Source organism: Cupressus sempervirens, chromosome 3 (genome assembly GCF_028749045.1).
Source record: "Cupressus sempervirens isolate cs-2001-9-10 chromosome 3, ASM2874904v1, whole genome shotgun sequence".
In the NCBI taxonomy this organism is placed as follows: domain Eukaryota; kingdom Viridiplantae; phylum Streptophyta; class Pinopsida; order Cupressales; family Cupressaceae; genus Cupressus; species Cupressus sempervirens.
The window spans coordinates 850,148,548-850,164,947 of record NC_143120.1 but is presented as its reverse complement, the minus strand read 5'-3'; positions in this window follow the sequence as shown (position 1 = coordinate 850,164,947).

Below are 16,400 nucleotides of genomic sequence, written 5' to 3'. Positions count from 1 at the left end.
AGAATTTGTAATTTCTTGGGAACACCTACTCCATAAAATATGGAACATAACTGCTAGCCAAATTAAGTGACAAGCCTATATGCCAATAATTATGTCTACTATTGCCAATATGGTCATTTTCCTTTTCACATATATATCTGTAAGTACTAGTGACATAACCTATTGACCATGTGCAATGATTAGTTGGTGTGCTAGAGGCTTTTGATTTTACGAAATAACCTCATGTTCCATGCTGCTGCTTAAGTGTCTTCTATGCTCAAAGTTAAGCTTTTGAAGTGTTCTCATGTAAATTTTTAATTCCAAGAAAGGAAAAATTCGGAATCTGGAGCAGCTATTGTTTATGAATTGAAAATAAGCCATGGGAGAAAAAGGGGGCTTAAAATAAGGCACATGCTTATTGAAAAACCTAGAAGTGTCTTCATAAAAAAGAGTTATCTTGTTTTTCATTGGCCTAACATTTTGCATCTATATTTTATTTACAATAAATAATATTAAATTTTTATTTAAAAAATATATTTAAGAGTACTATTTAAAAATAAGCAGCAAATTTTGCTTTAAATTGAGCAGTTGCTGCTAGCCAAAATAAGCCTAGCACTAGCATGAAAACATGTTGTAAGGAAACTTAAAACTAAGCATAGAGAGAATATAGACAAGTGTCATATAGTGGCTTAGTACTTGCCTTTAGTTTTAGTATAAATCTAAATTTTATTTAATAAATTTATTATAATATATGAAATATTTTAGTCAATATAATTATAATTTTCATTGCATGTATTTTTGTGTACTAGTATAAATAAATTGTAATATCAAAATAGTAATATTTTTAAGATAATAATATATAATAGTATTTATCATATTATATAAGTATATATAATATTTTGGTAATCTATTAAAAATAAAATGCTTTAAAAAATTATATATTAAAAGCATAAACATGTAAATTAACTTTTTAAAATATAATAATATTAAATAGTAATAAATAACAAAGACAATATTAAACCCACAAAATCTAAATTAACTTTCTGAAATATAAAAATATTAAATATTAATAAAAAAACAATCTTAAATCCATATAAGAGGTAAAACTATTCATCCAAATCATAGAAAAGTGTTTTATATAAATTATTAAGTTAAAATGAATTGCTGCATTGATTTATCTTACATTATTTCCAATGTTTAATTATGAAAACAATAGCTCAAATGAAGTGTACAGATATACTTTAGCGACTCGAAAATTGTCACATTTATAAAATAGCTCCCTCATCATTCAAAGTGTATCTAGATTTCACTTTATAATAGATAAAATAATTATAGTATAATAGTCTTGTCACTTCAGTAATAGGAAGCGGCTAAGTTCTATATTCGGGCACTGGCTTTACTCTGACGTCCTTCGCTGATAGAACAGTCAGCCAAATATTCTGTGCCCTCCGTGCCATGCAGCAAATAACTCTTTCCATCCGTAAGACTTTAATCATTTTTAAAACTACAATACATTTTATATTATATGGTTTAATTTAATTGGATGTGCATAAAGAATCGTAGGTTAATATTTTAATTTGCTGAAATTGGTATAAAATTTGTAAAAATTAAAAATAATAGTTAATATTTTTTTTTTATAAAAATAATTAATATATTATTTTATTAATAATATGAAAAAACTCTCACACAATCTTTTCCAGAAATTAATACAATATATTATTTTATTAATATTTGATTCAAGCAATCTTTAAACTTAGTTTGGGTTACCTTCAAATTTTAGTTTTAAGTTATGATTTAAAATATTTTTAATTTTTAATTATAAAGTTTTAAAGGAAAACAAATGTCATTTCCATGTTCAATTATTTTTAACCTTTAATTTGATAACCCTAATCTTAATATAACTATAGTTTTAACTAGGGTTACAATTAAGATTACTATAATATAATTATAGTTTTTAGTATAACAATTAATATAACTATAGTTTTTAATATAAAATTACAATTAAGATTATATTATAGTAATATTAATTGTAACCCTAGTTAAAACTATAGTTATATTAAGATTAGGGTTTTTAAACCTTAACCAGAAAACTAATCATTCTTCTTAACGTAACTTCAATCCTTACCCTAACACTAGCTCTAATAAAACTTGTAACCCTAATTATAATACTAACTATGATTGACCCTTTAATTGTAACTTTTAATAATATAACTATAGTTATATTAAAAACCCTAACCTTAATCACAAAACTAGTCATACTTAACGTAACTTCAATCCTTACCCTAACAGCTCTAATAAAAATTGTAACCCTAATTATAATACTAACTATGATTGACCCTTTAATTGTAACTTTTAATAATATAACTATAGTTATATTAAAAACCCACTTTTAACAATATAACTATAGTTATATTAAACACCTTAACCTTAATCACAAAACTAATCATACTTCTTAACGTAACTTCAATCCTTACCCTAACACTAGCTTTAATAAAAATTGTAACCCTAGTTAAAACTACAGTTATATTAAGATTAGGGTTTTTAAACCTTAATCACAAAACTAATCATTCTTCTTAACGTAACTTCAATCCTTACCCTAACACTAGCTCTAATAAAACTTGTAACCCTAATTATAATACTAACTCTAGCTCTATTAATTGTAACCCTAGTTAAAACTACAGTTATATTAAGATTAGGGTTTTTAAATCTTAATCACAAAACTAATCATTCTTCTTAACGTAACTTCAATCCTTACCCTAACACTAGCTCTAATAAAACTTGTAACCCTAATTATAATACTAACTATGATTGACCCTTTAATTGTAACTTTTAATCATATAACTATAGTTATATTAAAAACCCTAACCTTAATCACAAAACTAGTCATACTTAACGTAACTTCAATCCTTACCCTAACAGCTCTAATAAAAATTGTAACCCTAATTATAATACTAACTATGATTGACCCTTTAATTGTAACTTTTAATAATATAACTATAGTTATATTAAAAACCCACTTTTAACAATATAACTATAGTTATATTAAACACCTTAACCTTAATCACAAAACTAATCATACTTCTTAACGTAACTTCAATCCTTACCCTAACACTAGCTTTAATAAAAATTGTAACCCTAGTTAAAACTACAGTTATATTAAGATTAGGGTTTTTAAACCTTAATCACAAAACTAATCATTCTTCTTAACGTAACTTCAATCCTTACCCTAACACTAGCTCTAATAAAACTTGTAACCCTAATTATAATACTAACTCTAGCTCTATTAATTGTAACCCTAGTTAAAACTACAGTTATATTAAGATTAGGGTTTTTTAATCTTAATCACAAAACTAATCATTCTTCTTAATGTAACTTCAATCCTTACCCTAACACTAGCTCTAATAAAACTTGTAACCCTAATTATAATACTAACTATGATTGACCCTTTAATTGTAACTTTTAATCATATAACTATAGTTATATTAAAAACCCTAACCTTAATCACAAAACTAGTCATACTTAACGTAACTTCAATCCTTACCCTAACAGCTCTAATAAAAATTGTAACCCTAATTATAATACTAACTATGATTGACCCTTTAATTGTAACTTTTAATAATATAACTATAGTTATATTAAAACCCCACTTTTAACAATATAACTATAGTTATATTAAAAACCTTAACCTTAATCACAAAAGTAATCATACTTCTTAACGTAACTTCAATCCTTACCCTAACACTAGCTCTAATAAAAATTGTAACCCTAATTATAATACTAACTATGATTGACCCTTTAATTGTAACTTTTAATAATATAACTATAGTTATATTAAAAACCCTAATCTCAATATAACTATAGTTTTAACTAGGGTTACAATTAAGATTATCTTAATTGCAATCTTAATTACAATCTTAATTGTAATCTTATATTAAAAACTATAGTTATATTATAGTAATCTTAATTGTAACCCTAGTTAAAACTATAGTTATATTAAGGTTAGGGTTATCAAATTAAAGGTTAAAAATAATTGAACATGGTATGGAAGTTTTTGGAAGTTATTTTTGAAGTTTCCAAGTGTTTGTGAAGTTGGTTCAATTGGGTCGTCAGTAAAATTGTGAATTTGTAGAAGCCCTAGCTGATTAGGCTTGAAACCCTCATCCATTGGGTAATTTGGGGCTTTGTACCTTAGAAGCAACTTGAGAGCCAAAAACATTGGAATTTGTGAGACCTTTCAAATGGGTGTTTGAACTCTAAATTAGATTTGGGGTTGTTTTGGAGAAATTTAGAGTTATTTTCCAAAAAATAGAATTTGAGGCCTAATTTTATTAGGTCTAGTTTGAGCCATGTTGACAATTTGATGTTATGGGTATTTGAATGAATGTTTAATAGGCCAACAATGGGGCAAATAATAACAAAAGAATTAACAATTTTATGATGAAGTTCGGCTGGTCTATGCATGTCAATCTGAGAGCATAAGCTTGCGAAAGGTGTCCAAGCAGTATGCTATCAAGGGTTGATAGTTGTGAGATGAGGGGTTATGAATACAACTACAACATGCGATAGTGAATCTATGAAAAACTAAATAAACCTAGCAACAAGAACTGTCACTTCTTGGCGACAGGAACATTAGAAACATAAATGACTCAAAAAAACTAATCAGTAATCAAAATAATTACAACTCTTAATAAATTATCATCTCATAATCTAATTAATATGAAATATTATTATCTAATCAAATATGGATATTAGAGTTTATATATATTGAACATATAAACTAATATACTATGATTAAATGTATGTTGTGTAATGCTAAGCTAATTAAAATACAAATGAAAACCAACTTAAATACACTCCACACACAAATGAAAACTAATCACTGGGTAACTTCAGAGTGGGCCTTGCCTCCTCAGATGTTTAGTGATGAAGAAAAGTAATAGTTTTACACCTTTGAAATCATGCACGTGAATATGGGAGTTATATTGCAAAATAACAACAGCATTTTTTGTACAATGCTATGCATTTTTTAGAACTGTGTATATCCTTTTCTACTTATGTCTCATGTTGCTTATATAGATGCAGCTTTAGAAACTTAATAACTACTTTGTTATGCACTCTATAAAGAGAGTGGCCATTACATAATAGAGTTATAACAAAAATCTATGGCTTGCAAAGAATAGCCAATTTGATGTCATCATTCAAATAGAATACTATTTCCTTCATCCACATTTGCTAAACCACGATTTTCAAATGGTTTTATTATAGAAAAGTACAAATATAGGGAGACAGGTTTTGTGTCCACATAATGCTTGGGAATGAATCTCAACTGTAATATTTTGTCTTTACCTCCTTACGTAGTAATGATAGTGGTTATTTACGGGCCAAGCTTACTTCCATATGCTACCATGTAAATCTTGTTGATGTACTCTTCATGTGTTTCTACGTTGTGAATGGTATATGCTTGAAAACGTGTCTGTATACCAACAAGAAACAATAAGCAATAAGAAGTATGTATTGCAGCCTTCTTCTTTAATAATATAATCTTCACTAACTAATATTGCTTTGGAAGTAAGTGTAATACATCTAACTTGTAAAATAGCATGGGGCTTTCTATTGATGAAATAGCTACAAGAAGATTTGTAACTTAACATGCTAAATAAATACAATCACATATATGTATTCACATATTTTATCAAATAACTAGATTAAATATCACTCATATACATCGTATCATATGCAACATAGAAGGATAAAATGGAATAGAAAATGGGGATTGAAAAGAGTGTGAAGGGTTCGACGAAGGATAAAATATGGCATAATCTAGGACATAAATTGCTCTCATCAATGCTTAAAATTTTGGAAATGGTTTGAATTATTCTAGAAGAGTTTTATTATACCTCTATAATGCTCCTTGGATTCCTTGGAATCATGGGTGTTGAAATATCTTATGGGGCACTTGTGAAGGTTGAAGGGTAAATACAGAGTCAAGTTGGAGTTAGGTGGAGTTGTGAATGTGGGAGTAGGAACAAGGGGAGTTTAAGGTTTAGGTAGATTAGAGAGATAGTCTAGTACCTATTTACCTTGTGGTTTGGCCCATATTGAAGATTGGTTATTGCCTTGGGCAACTCGCCTAGACTAATTTGGACTTTTTGTTGTCCTAGTTCATCCTCCCTTGCATCAAATTGATATCAAAGCTATACCAAAGTGTTTTGTTTTCAGCTCGATAGATTAGTAGGACAATATATCTCCTAAAGGGGTTAAGAACCTTGAAAGGGTGAGTAAAGAATTGGAGAAGAGGATTGATCGTAAATGGGAACAAAGGTTGAAATAGATGATGGAAAAGATGAAGGCCAAGGAGAACAATTCAAAGAGTGAGGAGAGTGGGAAGAGCGAGAAGAAAGAGAAGGGGACCAAAACCAAGAACATAAAGTGCCATGACCCTTCCTAGGCCCAACAATTAAAAATGATAATCAAGATTATGTAAATATATAATACCATATATTAAAATGATTAAAGATATAATTAAATAATATCAAGTATTTTTATTTCATATATGAGGTAATTATTTATTGTGCAGATAATTTACTAATTTATAAGATTATTATTATATATCAAAATAAATTTTAATAAATAATATATGAAAATAAATATTAACAATACCCATTTAGCAATAACCCAATCATTCAAACCTTCGACGAGTGCCACCTTTTGGTTGGGGCCCACGCAAGATACTAGTACCATCAGTTGGCCCACTATATATGGTATGGGTAGAATGGTAAGAAGATGACACAACGAATAAAACACAAATAGTAGATACTTCCCATCTACCATTATAAGATCTTTATTATATGTCAAATTTTAATAAAAGTATGCATGAGTATATTACATGCAATAAGAAATATAAAATAAGAAACGTCGAGTAAGAAAAACAACTCAAAATACTTCCAAGCATTAAGGGAGGATTAAAGTTGATGGATAAAACATAAGAAAAGCATCGAAGGAAGTGGTAAGGAGCGATAATTGATGGATAAGAGGGAATTTTATAGACATTGTCTAATAAGAGGAGAAGGGCAGTGGTCAGCATACGAGATAGGGACATGTCACAAGCTAAATGTTAACGGGGACATTACGTAAGGCCTCAAGCAATAGAGTTGAAGATGAGGCTAGACAAAATCGATGAGCTTTTCTATAAGAGGCCCTCCAAGAAATAGGCTTCAAGATCGAACTGCTCTCAATGGCATAATGGATGGAGAACAATTGGTTGATTGGATAGCAGTATTAGACACTTATTTGATTTGAATGAGGAAAAGGTCAAGTATACAAGGACCAAGCTCAAGGGTTATGTTATTATTTTTTTGGAATTATACTCAAAATGAGAGACAAAGGAATGGCATAAATCCCATCACCAAATGGAACAGGATGATTGCTATGATGAAAAGGAAACTTATGCCAGTAGACTTTGAAGTACAGGTGATTAGGAAGTTTCACAATCATAGGTAGATAGACCTAGATTTTGCCACCTATACTAAAGAATTCCAAAGGCTAAGCATGAAGGAAAACAATAATGAAGATCAGAAGGGTCTTGTGACCAGGTATGTGAATGGATTGAAATACAATATCCAATATGAAATTAGTCTACTTCTACCTAAAATTGTGGATGAGATTTTTCAACTAGCTATCAAGGCTAAGGATAAACTTAGAATAAAAGATGCTCATAGAAATAGAGATAGAGGAGGTAGGAGTATTAGTAGGGACAAAGGTAACTATAGAAGAGGATAGAGCAGTAAGAATGACGAATCATAGAGAAGTGACTTCTAAGGTGAAAATAGTCACAAAGGTTAACAAATTTTTAAGGGAGAGAGAAGACCTTTTAGAAGAGGTAGAGGACATTATGGAGGATCAGGAAGAGGGAATGCAAAGTTCGCAGGTAAGTGCTACAATTGTTATCAGTTTGAGCATACCAAAAATCAGTGTCCTAGAAGACCATCCACTTCATCTCCAAGTAGAGATCAAAGAAACCAACTCATATTGGAGGATGAGGGTAGTAGTAGTAATAGTGTTAATGCACCACTTGGGAGTGCAACACCAATTATTAATGGTGAAAGTATGATGATCAAAAGGACCCTTCTAAACATTGCATTGATGCGGAAGCCTCCTCAAATAAAATCCCTATTTAGAGCCCAAGGAAAACCCTATGGAAAATTGTGCAAAATAATTATGGATTCATGATCAACCAAGAATGTGGGGTCAATGGAGATGGTGGAGAATTGCAAACTTAGAAGACTACTCCATACATCACCTCATAAGATCTCTTTGCTCGACAAAAATTATAGTTTTTTTGTGGAAGAGAATACATGGGTTGAGTTTGAAATAGGTGAGTATAAAGATAGGATTCTTTGTGAAATAATCCTAATGGATGCATGACATTTAATACTAGGTAGGCCATGGCAATTTGATCTTAAGGCTCGACATGATGGAGACAAAAACACCTATCTAATCACAAAAAATGGCAAGGAAGTTCAAAATGGATCCTCTTCTTGATCAATGTTGTAAAGAGAAAGGTGTGAGACCTCTTTGATGTTAGTAAGGGGTAAAGAGTTATTGAGTATAAAAAAGGAGAATGATTTCTGAGGGTATACAGTCGTGATCAAGCCCAAGGAGGACATGAAGAATCGGGAGCCATTGTCCAAGAATATAGATAGTCTACTGAAATAGTTTCCTAGTATTGTTGCAGGGGACCAACCTGAGTCATTACCACCAATCAAAGGAATAAGTCATCAAATTGACTTAATACTAGGATCCACACTACCTATTAAGGATTCCTACAAGCTAACACCGCAACAAAATGTAGAGATAAGTAAGAAAGTGTAGGAGTTACTAAAAAAAGGACTCATAAGTAAAAGTCTAAGTCCTTGTGTAGTGCTGTCAATTTTAGCCCCTAAAATGATGGAAAGTGGAGGTTGTGTGTGGACTCAAGAACCATAAAAAAAATCACTATAAAATATAGGTTCCCAATGCCAAGGATAGATGACCTATTAGACTACTTGGTTGGATCATGCTACTATTCAAAGATTGATCTGAGATATGGTTGCCATCAAATAAGAATTAGACATGGGGATAAATGAAAGACAACATTCAAAACCAATGAGGGGTTTTATGAATGGTTTGTCATGCCCTTTGGGTTGAGAAATGCTCCAAGCACCTTTATGAGATTGATGAATGAGGTCTTACTTCAATTTATTGGTAAATTTTTCATTGTATATCTTGATCATATCTTGGTGTTTAATAGGTCAAAGGAAGAGCACCTTGAGCATTTGAAGTTGTTGATGCAGAAGCTTGAGGAGAAGTAGAAGACTAACTTGTAGCTTTCATTTCCTAGGATTTAGGCCCAAACACAGCTTATTATGACCTTCTTCTCGCCCTTAACTCCAATTCAGGGTGTGAAGCGTCCGTACAATTTCCCTAATACGGGTCATTCCAGATCTGTGAGACCCTACAGGGGACCTCTTTGCCAGCGACACTCCTCTCATAGCACTCAGCTTTATCATAGGGCCTCTAGTAGCCGTATTGATCAATCACTGTTGGACTATTTCCCTACATGGACAGATACCTAATCTTTTCTATGATGTCTCCTGCTTTCTTCTTCTTCTTCTTTGGTTGTACTTTTTCTTTTGTGGTCACCATTTGGTGCTCCGTTTGTCTACTATTTTCTTGATGTAAGCTTCCAGTCCCATAGACCCATCTTATCTAAAACAAAACTTGTTTACTTGGGTTTTGTTATCTCTCAAGCCATTTTGAAAATGGATCCATCAAGGGTGGATGCCATTCTAAATTGGCCAACTCCAACCTCATTAGGAGTAGTTAGGAGTTTACATAGTCTTGCTAGTTCTTATAGAAAGTTAATTAGGGGATTTACTAGGATATGTGCTCCTATCCTTAACACTATCAAAGGTGGTGTAAAATCAAAAATTCAATGGACTAAGGAGGTAAAAGGTAGTTTTCAATGCCTCAAGAAAGGGTGGTAGAGTTACCAACACTTATGTTGCCTAATTCTGATAAGGTGTTTGAGGTTGAGTGCGATGCTAGTGAGCCAAAAATTGGGGTAGTATTGTGTATAGAAGGGCACCCTATAGCCTTCTTTTATAAAAATAATAATAATGCCAAACAAAGGTATAGTACGTATGATCTTGAGCTTTGTGCTATGGTGCAAGTTTTAAGGATTTGGAGGCATTATCTCATGCCAAAGGAGTTTGTGGTGTTTACTGATAACTATGCTTTGAGTTTTCAAAATAGGTAAGAGAAATTGAATCATAGGCATGTTAATTGGATGGAACAACTTCAATCTTTCACCTTTACAATTAAGCATAAGAATGGGGCAACTAATAAGGTAGTTGATGCCTAAAGTAGGAAAGTATTGTCTATAGAAGAGATTAAGTTGTAGAGTGTTGGTTTGGATAAGAAAAAGGATCTATACTAGGAGGATAATGATTCAAGGAGGCCCACAAAGTTTTCTCTAACTTTGCTAACAACTTTCATGGTGAGTTTTCTTATTTTTTGTTACAAGGGGGCTTCTATTCAAGGGAACCAAGTTATGTATTCCCAAGTTGTCTGTGAGAGAGAATGTCATTAAGGAAAAACATAATGGGGCGATAAGACCTTGGAGTAGGTAGCAAGATTCTAATTATATTATGGTTTGCAAAGGGAAGTTAAAGAGTATGTGGAAGGTTGTGGGATATGTCAGAGTGCTAAGGGGTCCTCTTCGAACTCATATTTGTGTCAATCCATACCCATCCATAACAAGCCTTGGGATAGCATCAATATGGACTTTGTATTGTGGTTACCTAAAACTACTAGAGGTATGGACATGGTATGTTTTGTGGTAGATAGATCTAGAAAGATGACTAGCAAATTGCAGACTTGGGTTTCAAAAAAATAGTTAGAATCCATGGATTGTCATTGTCCATAGTAACTGATAGGGATACCAAGCTTTTAGGTCACTTTTTGAGGACCTTATGGAAGAAATTAGTACTCAAGTCTCATTCTCTTCATCCAACCATGCACAAATGGATGGCCAAACAAAGTTTGTTAATAGGACACTTGACAACCTCCTAAGGTGTTTGACAAAACAACATGGAGTAGCTTCAGATCAGGTTTTCAGCCAGGTAGAGTATGCATAATGATTCAATTAATAGGTCAATGGGAAAGACCCCATTTGAGGTAGTTTATGGATTTCATCCTAGAGGTCCATTAGAGCTAAGGGATGTCCAAAAAATATTGGGCATAAGTGTTATGGGGGATACCTTTTTAGATGCTATCAAGTCTTCTCATGAGGAGGTGAAATCTCAACTGGAGAAATTGGTGGAAAAATACAAGGAGAAGGCATATCAAGGAAGGAAGGAAATACACTTTAAGGTTGTTGACTTGGTAATGGCATATTTGAGAAAGGAGAGGCTTTCAAAAAGATATCACACTATTCTCCTAATGAAGAATATTGACAATGCAGGGTTCTTCATGAATACAGCGACAATGCATATGAAATAGAGCTTCACCCTAATATTGGGATATCACCCATCTTCAATATTAAAAATCTGACTTTATACAAAGGGGGCAATGCGATTAATAATCAAAATAGGGTAGAGGACACAATAGAGTATGTGGAATGGGTCAAGGACTTGCCACCAAGAAGACCCACGAAGTTGGAGTGTATACTTGACACCAAGGTGGTTAGGAAGATAAGGGAGGGCAACTATAAGGAGTACTTGGTCGAATGGAAAGGGCTTCTAGATGTAGAGGTTGTATAGATGTCAAGGGCTAATATAATCAAGCATGATTTCACTTTACAACAATTAACAACTCAAGAGACTTGATTTTTCAAGTCATGGGGAGTATGGTGCAGGAGCATCATGTTTGATCTTGCCCATTTTCCTTCCAAATTTTGGGTTTTGGTCATTAGTTGGTTGTCTTTAGGTGGTTTAAGCATGTTTGTGTCATTTAATAACAAGTTGTAATCATTGGACATGTTTTTGCATCAAAATTGTATTGTTTTCTCTTTGGTCAACAGAAGTCAGCATTGGTCAAAGGGTCAATCAAAGGTTATTTTTGGCATGTGATGTAATAAAATTGATTTTAGCTTCATTTGTGGTCAATCAGTCATCTTTGTGGAAATCATAGGTTGTTTTTGTTAAAAGTGGTAACTTTGCAAAGTTAAAAAATGCATCTTTGTAGAAGCTGAAGGGTCATTTTGGATAGTGGTTATGTGGAGGCATTTGGGGAGTTGGACAGTCATCTCCCATGTTGATTTAAGTTGAATGTAATGAATTTGGAATGATTGATGAAGGCTTGGATTTGGTGAGACATTTTCATGACTATGATATTCAGTACGTGTTAATTTGGTTGCAATTTTTTAGTTTCCATTGAATTTTATCTATGTGAATGCATTGAGGATGTGGTATATGTTATTACCTTTGCTTTTTGTTTGTTGATTAAGTGTGATAGTGGATTGAAGAGTTGGAATCAAAATATATTGTTTATTGGTCTTGTCTTGGACTGAACCTAGGATTTCAACGAGAATGTGTTATGTCTCTTAATCCCACCATTGAAAAAATGTAAATATTTGCCATGAGTGACGTATCCACATATAGTTTATGTTTTCATTTTTTTTTTCCATTCACGAAATCCTAACATTAATCAGTCATTTTGAGATTAGGCATGTATATGTGGCTAACCTGGTATGTGACTAACATGGTATACGCAACAACATAGCACAAACGAAGTGTAGAATGGTATGGAAGGTTTGTTTGAAGTCTTTTCGAAGTGTTTGTGAAGTTGGTTCAATTGGGTCATTAGTAAATCATTGAATTTATGGAAGCCCTACTCGATTAGGCTTGAAACCCTCATCATTTGGGGAATTTGGGGTTTTGTACCTTAGAAGTAACATGAGAATCTAAAACTTCAGAATTTGGGAGACCTTCCAAATGGGTGTCAAAAGATCAAATCAGCTTTGGGTTTGTTTTGGAGAAATTTATAGTTATTTGCCAGATTTTGGAATTGGAGGCTTAATTGTATTAGGTATCTTTTGGGCCTTGTTGACAGTTTGATGTTGTGGGTATTTGAGTGGATGCTTGAAACTTTGGAAATGGCTGGAATCATACTAGAAGAGTTGTCCTATGCCATAAGAATGATCTTGGATGCCTTGGAGTCATGGGTGTTGAAAGATCCTATGGGATGCTTGTGAAGTTTAAAGAGATGGTAAGGAGTCAAGTTGGAGTTAGGTAGAGTTGTGAATATGGGAGTAGGCAAAGGGGGGTTTGAGGTGTTAAGTAGATTGGAGAGAGAGAATCCATTACCTATTTACCTTATGGCCTGAACCATATTGAAGATTGGCTATTGCCTTGGGGAACTCACCTAGACTAATTTTGACTTTGTCTTGTCGTAGTTCGTCCTTCCTTGCATTAGGGAGGGAAGTTAAGGCTTAAGGTTTTGGGTTTAGGGCTTGATGCTTTAAGAGTAGAGAAAGATAGAGTGAGAAGAGGAGAACGAGAATGTGTGTGTGGAGTGGGGGCGAGAGAGAGAGAGAGAGAGAGAGAGAGAGAGAGAGAGAGAGAGAGAGAGAGAGTGTGTGTGTGTGCACGCGCACGTGCGTGCATGTGTGTGACAGAGAGAGGGGGGAGAGGGGTTAGGGATTAAGGTTTTGGGTTTAGGGCTTGATGCTTTAAGAGTAGAGAGGGATAGAGTGAGAAGAGGAGAAGGGGAAAGAGGATTTATAGGTAAGGGACTATATATCTAGGTTTAGGGTTGAGATCATAGGTCTTAGAGCTTAGAAAGAGAGATGGAGATAGGGTTTAAAGCTTGGGATATAGGGTTTAGCAACTAGTTTAGGGTATAGGATTGAAGGCTTAGGGTTTTGAGCATAGATATAAACAGAGTGATAAGAGGAGAGAGGGAAATGGGGTTTAGAGTTTAGCAAGAGATAGAGGTGGGGATGAGGTTTTAGGGAAATTTGTTATAGGATTTAAGGTTTACGGGTCAAAGTAAAAACATGTGTCATATGCCATTTAGGGTGCTCATCATACAAGGTGTGTCACATTGGTGCTATGGTACATGCCATGTATGTTGGACACCATATGTGGTTGTTATGCCCAAGCCTTAGGCTCAAACATACCAAACCATAAGACATTCACCATATAGAAAATGGCAAATGTTATGTGGTTATTAGGGACCAAAAAAGTTGAGTGACAACTTTTTGGTCCCCTATCTTGTGCACTTAGCCCACCACAAACTCTCAAGGAAATCAATCTCTTCAAGAGAGAAAAAAGAGTAACATTGTTTATAAATTTAGGAAGAACTTACAACTTCATTAACAAGAAATTATTTACTCATTTATATATCTTTGTATCTCTCACTAAAAATATAATATAATTCAATTTATAGACAAGGCTACTATTAATTATTTAGAAAAGTTATATCAATAAATTAATCATAGGGTACTATTAAATTTATTTGTTTGTTTCCTATGGGTGTTATGGCCAAAATGGATCACTCCATTAGAAATAATTTATATGAACTTTCATAATCTAAATTTCACTTAGATGTTAGGATTCTCAGAGAGTGTCATAATCAAAATTCCAAAAAATGATAAGATATCATCAAATACAACAATGTTACTAATAAAGGGGTTGATTGATTTGTGGCCTAATAATTTTCCTTGGCACATATTATACTCCTACCCAACTATATCCACAAACAATTATAGATAATCATTTTTTTAAAAAAAATTGGAGATATGCCTGAAGGATAACCTCCTAAAATAAGATTAGTTGGATATTTTGATAGATCTATGCTAGTATACAAATACTCCCACTTTCTAATCATTGAGATCTAAAGATGAGCAAGGTGATAACATGCAATACCTAGAAGGGAAACAATAATCAAATTTATTTCATCTACATATAGCAAGTTAGTCACAATGCATGCAATGGAAAATTACAAAAGCTATGTGGCTCATGGTAGTAAAGTCTTCCAAACACTAACTCAAATACAATTTCAACATAATAGCATTTTGGATTTTGATATAAATAGTTCATGTATTGTTATCAAAAAACTAAAAATGAAAGTAATATTTGATACAAAAAACTTGTAGCATACAATCCAAAATATTATCGAATGTCAACACAAGGAAAAGAAATTGAACAACAGAGCTCAAAGAAAATAACCTCACTAGGTAGCAATTGATAATTTAAGTGTTCAAACCCTACCAAAATATAATTATATGATAATAATTGTTGATTATAAATGAAAAAATATAATATTGAAACCCTTCGACAAATAAATCTAGAAACATATAACAACATTTCTAATATACAATAAGCAATATCAATATTTTATTGAAAACATTACATACATTAAACATAATCCTTCTTATTCAAAATACAATTGAATCCCTTTCCAAAATTAATTGGTAATCTTTACCAACTAAAACTATGCAAATACAGTAGCCATAAACTATAGTCATACAAAGTACCATAACAATAGTACAAGTTACCATAGCTGCGATATGGATTACAGACTTCACAATACTCATGAAATTGGAACCCCTTTAAACTTTCACATATTAGTGATCTTTGAATGACTCTCAATCCAAATTTAGAAACCCAAAGTCCCCTACTACTTTTGGTCATCTACATTCTACATACATCATATAAGTTGTTTATTTCTTAACTTCCATCAATTAAAGGAGCTGCTATTAAAGTGAAAGCAAGGTTGTTAATAGTACAATTGAAGACCCCCCATCACATCATTTTAGGTGTGAAACAAGTAGGTGGAAGATGCCCAAGGAACATTGGGAGAAAGAACCTGCATATTCTGTAATAAGGGAGCAGTTGAAATGTATTGGCACTTCATCATGGAATGTACAGCTTATGAGAACATCCGTACATGGTACAAAAAGGCATTGAAGGTTGACAAGATGCAGTGGCTATTTGAGGAAGAGAAGACTATCCAGATGGTCAGCTTCTTTATCAAAATTAACAGTAGGTCAGATATAAGAAATAGCATAAAGCTATGGAGACTATGTTCTTGGTAAAATAAACTGTTTGGTCTCCTGAACATCATTAAAATCTTTCATTTCGTTTCATCAATAAGTGGCCTATTGGCGATAAACGATTCATTTATATAATGAATACAGCATATTAGCACATTCTCATTATCTGAGATTTATTTGTAGCTCACTGTGAAAACACGTGCATGTATGAGTTATTGGAAACTACTTGAATTCTTGCTCCTAATAAGAGGCTAATCTTACTGACATGGAAAATATCTTCAGTCCATTCAGTTTCACTGCAATGTACTCTACATGTTCTTATCTTCTTCTAGACTCTTTGCAATTCTCCATTTGTTAGTGCCTCTAGGGGTTCACTCCATTA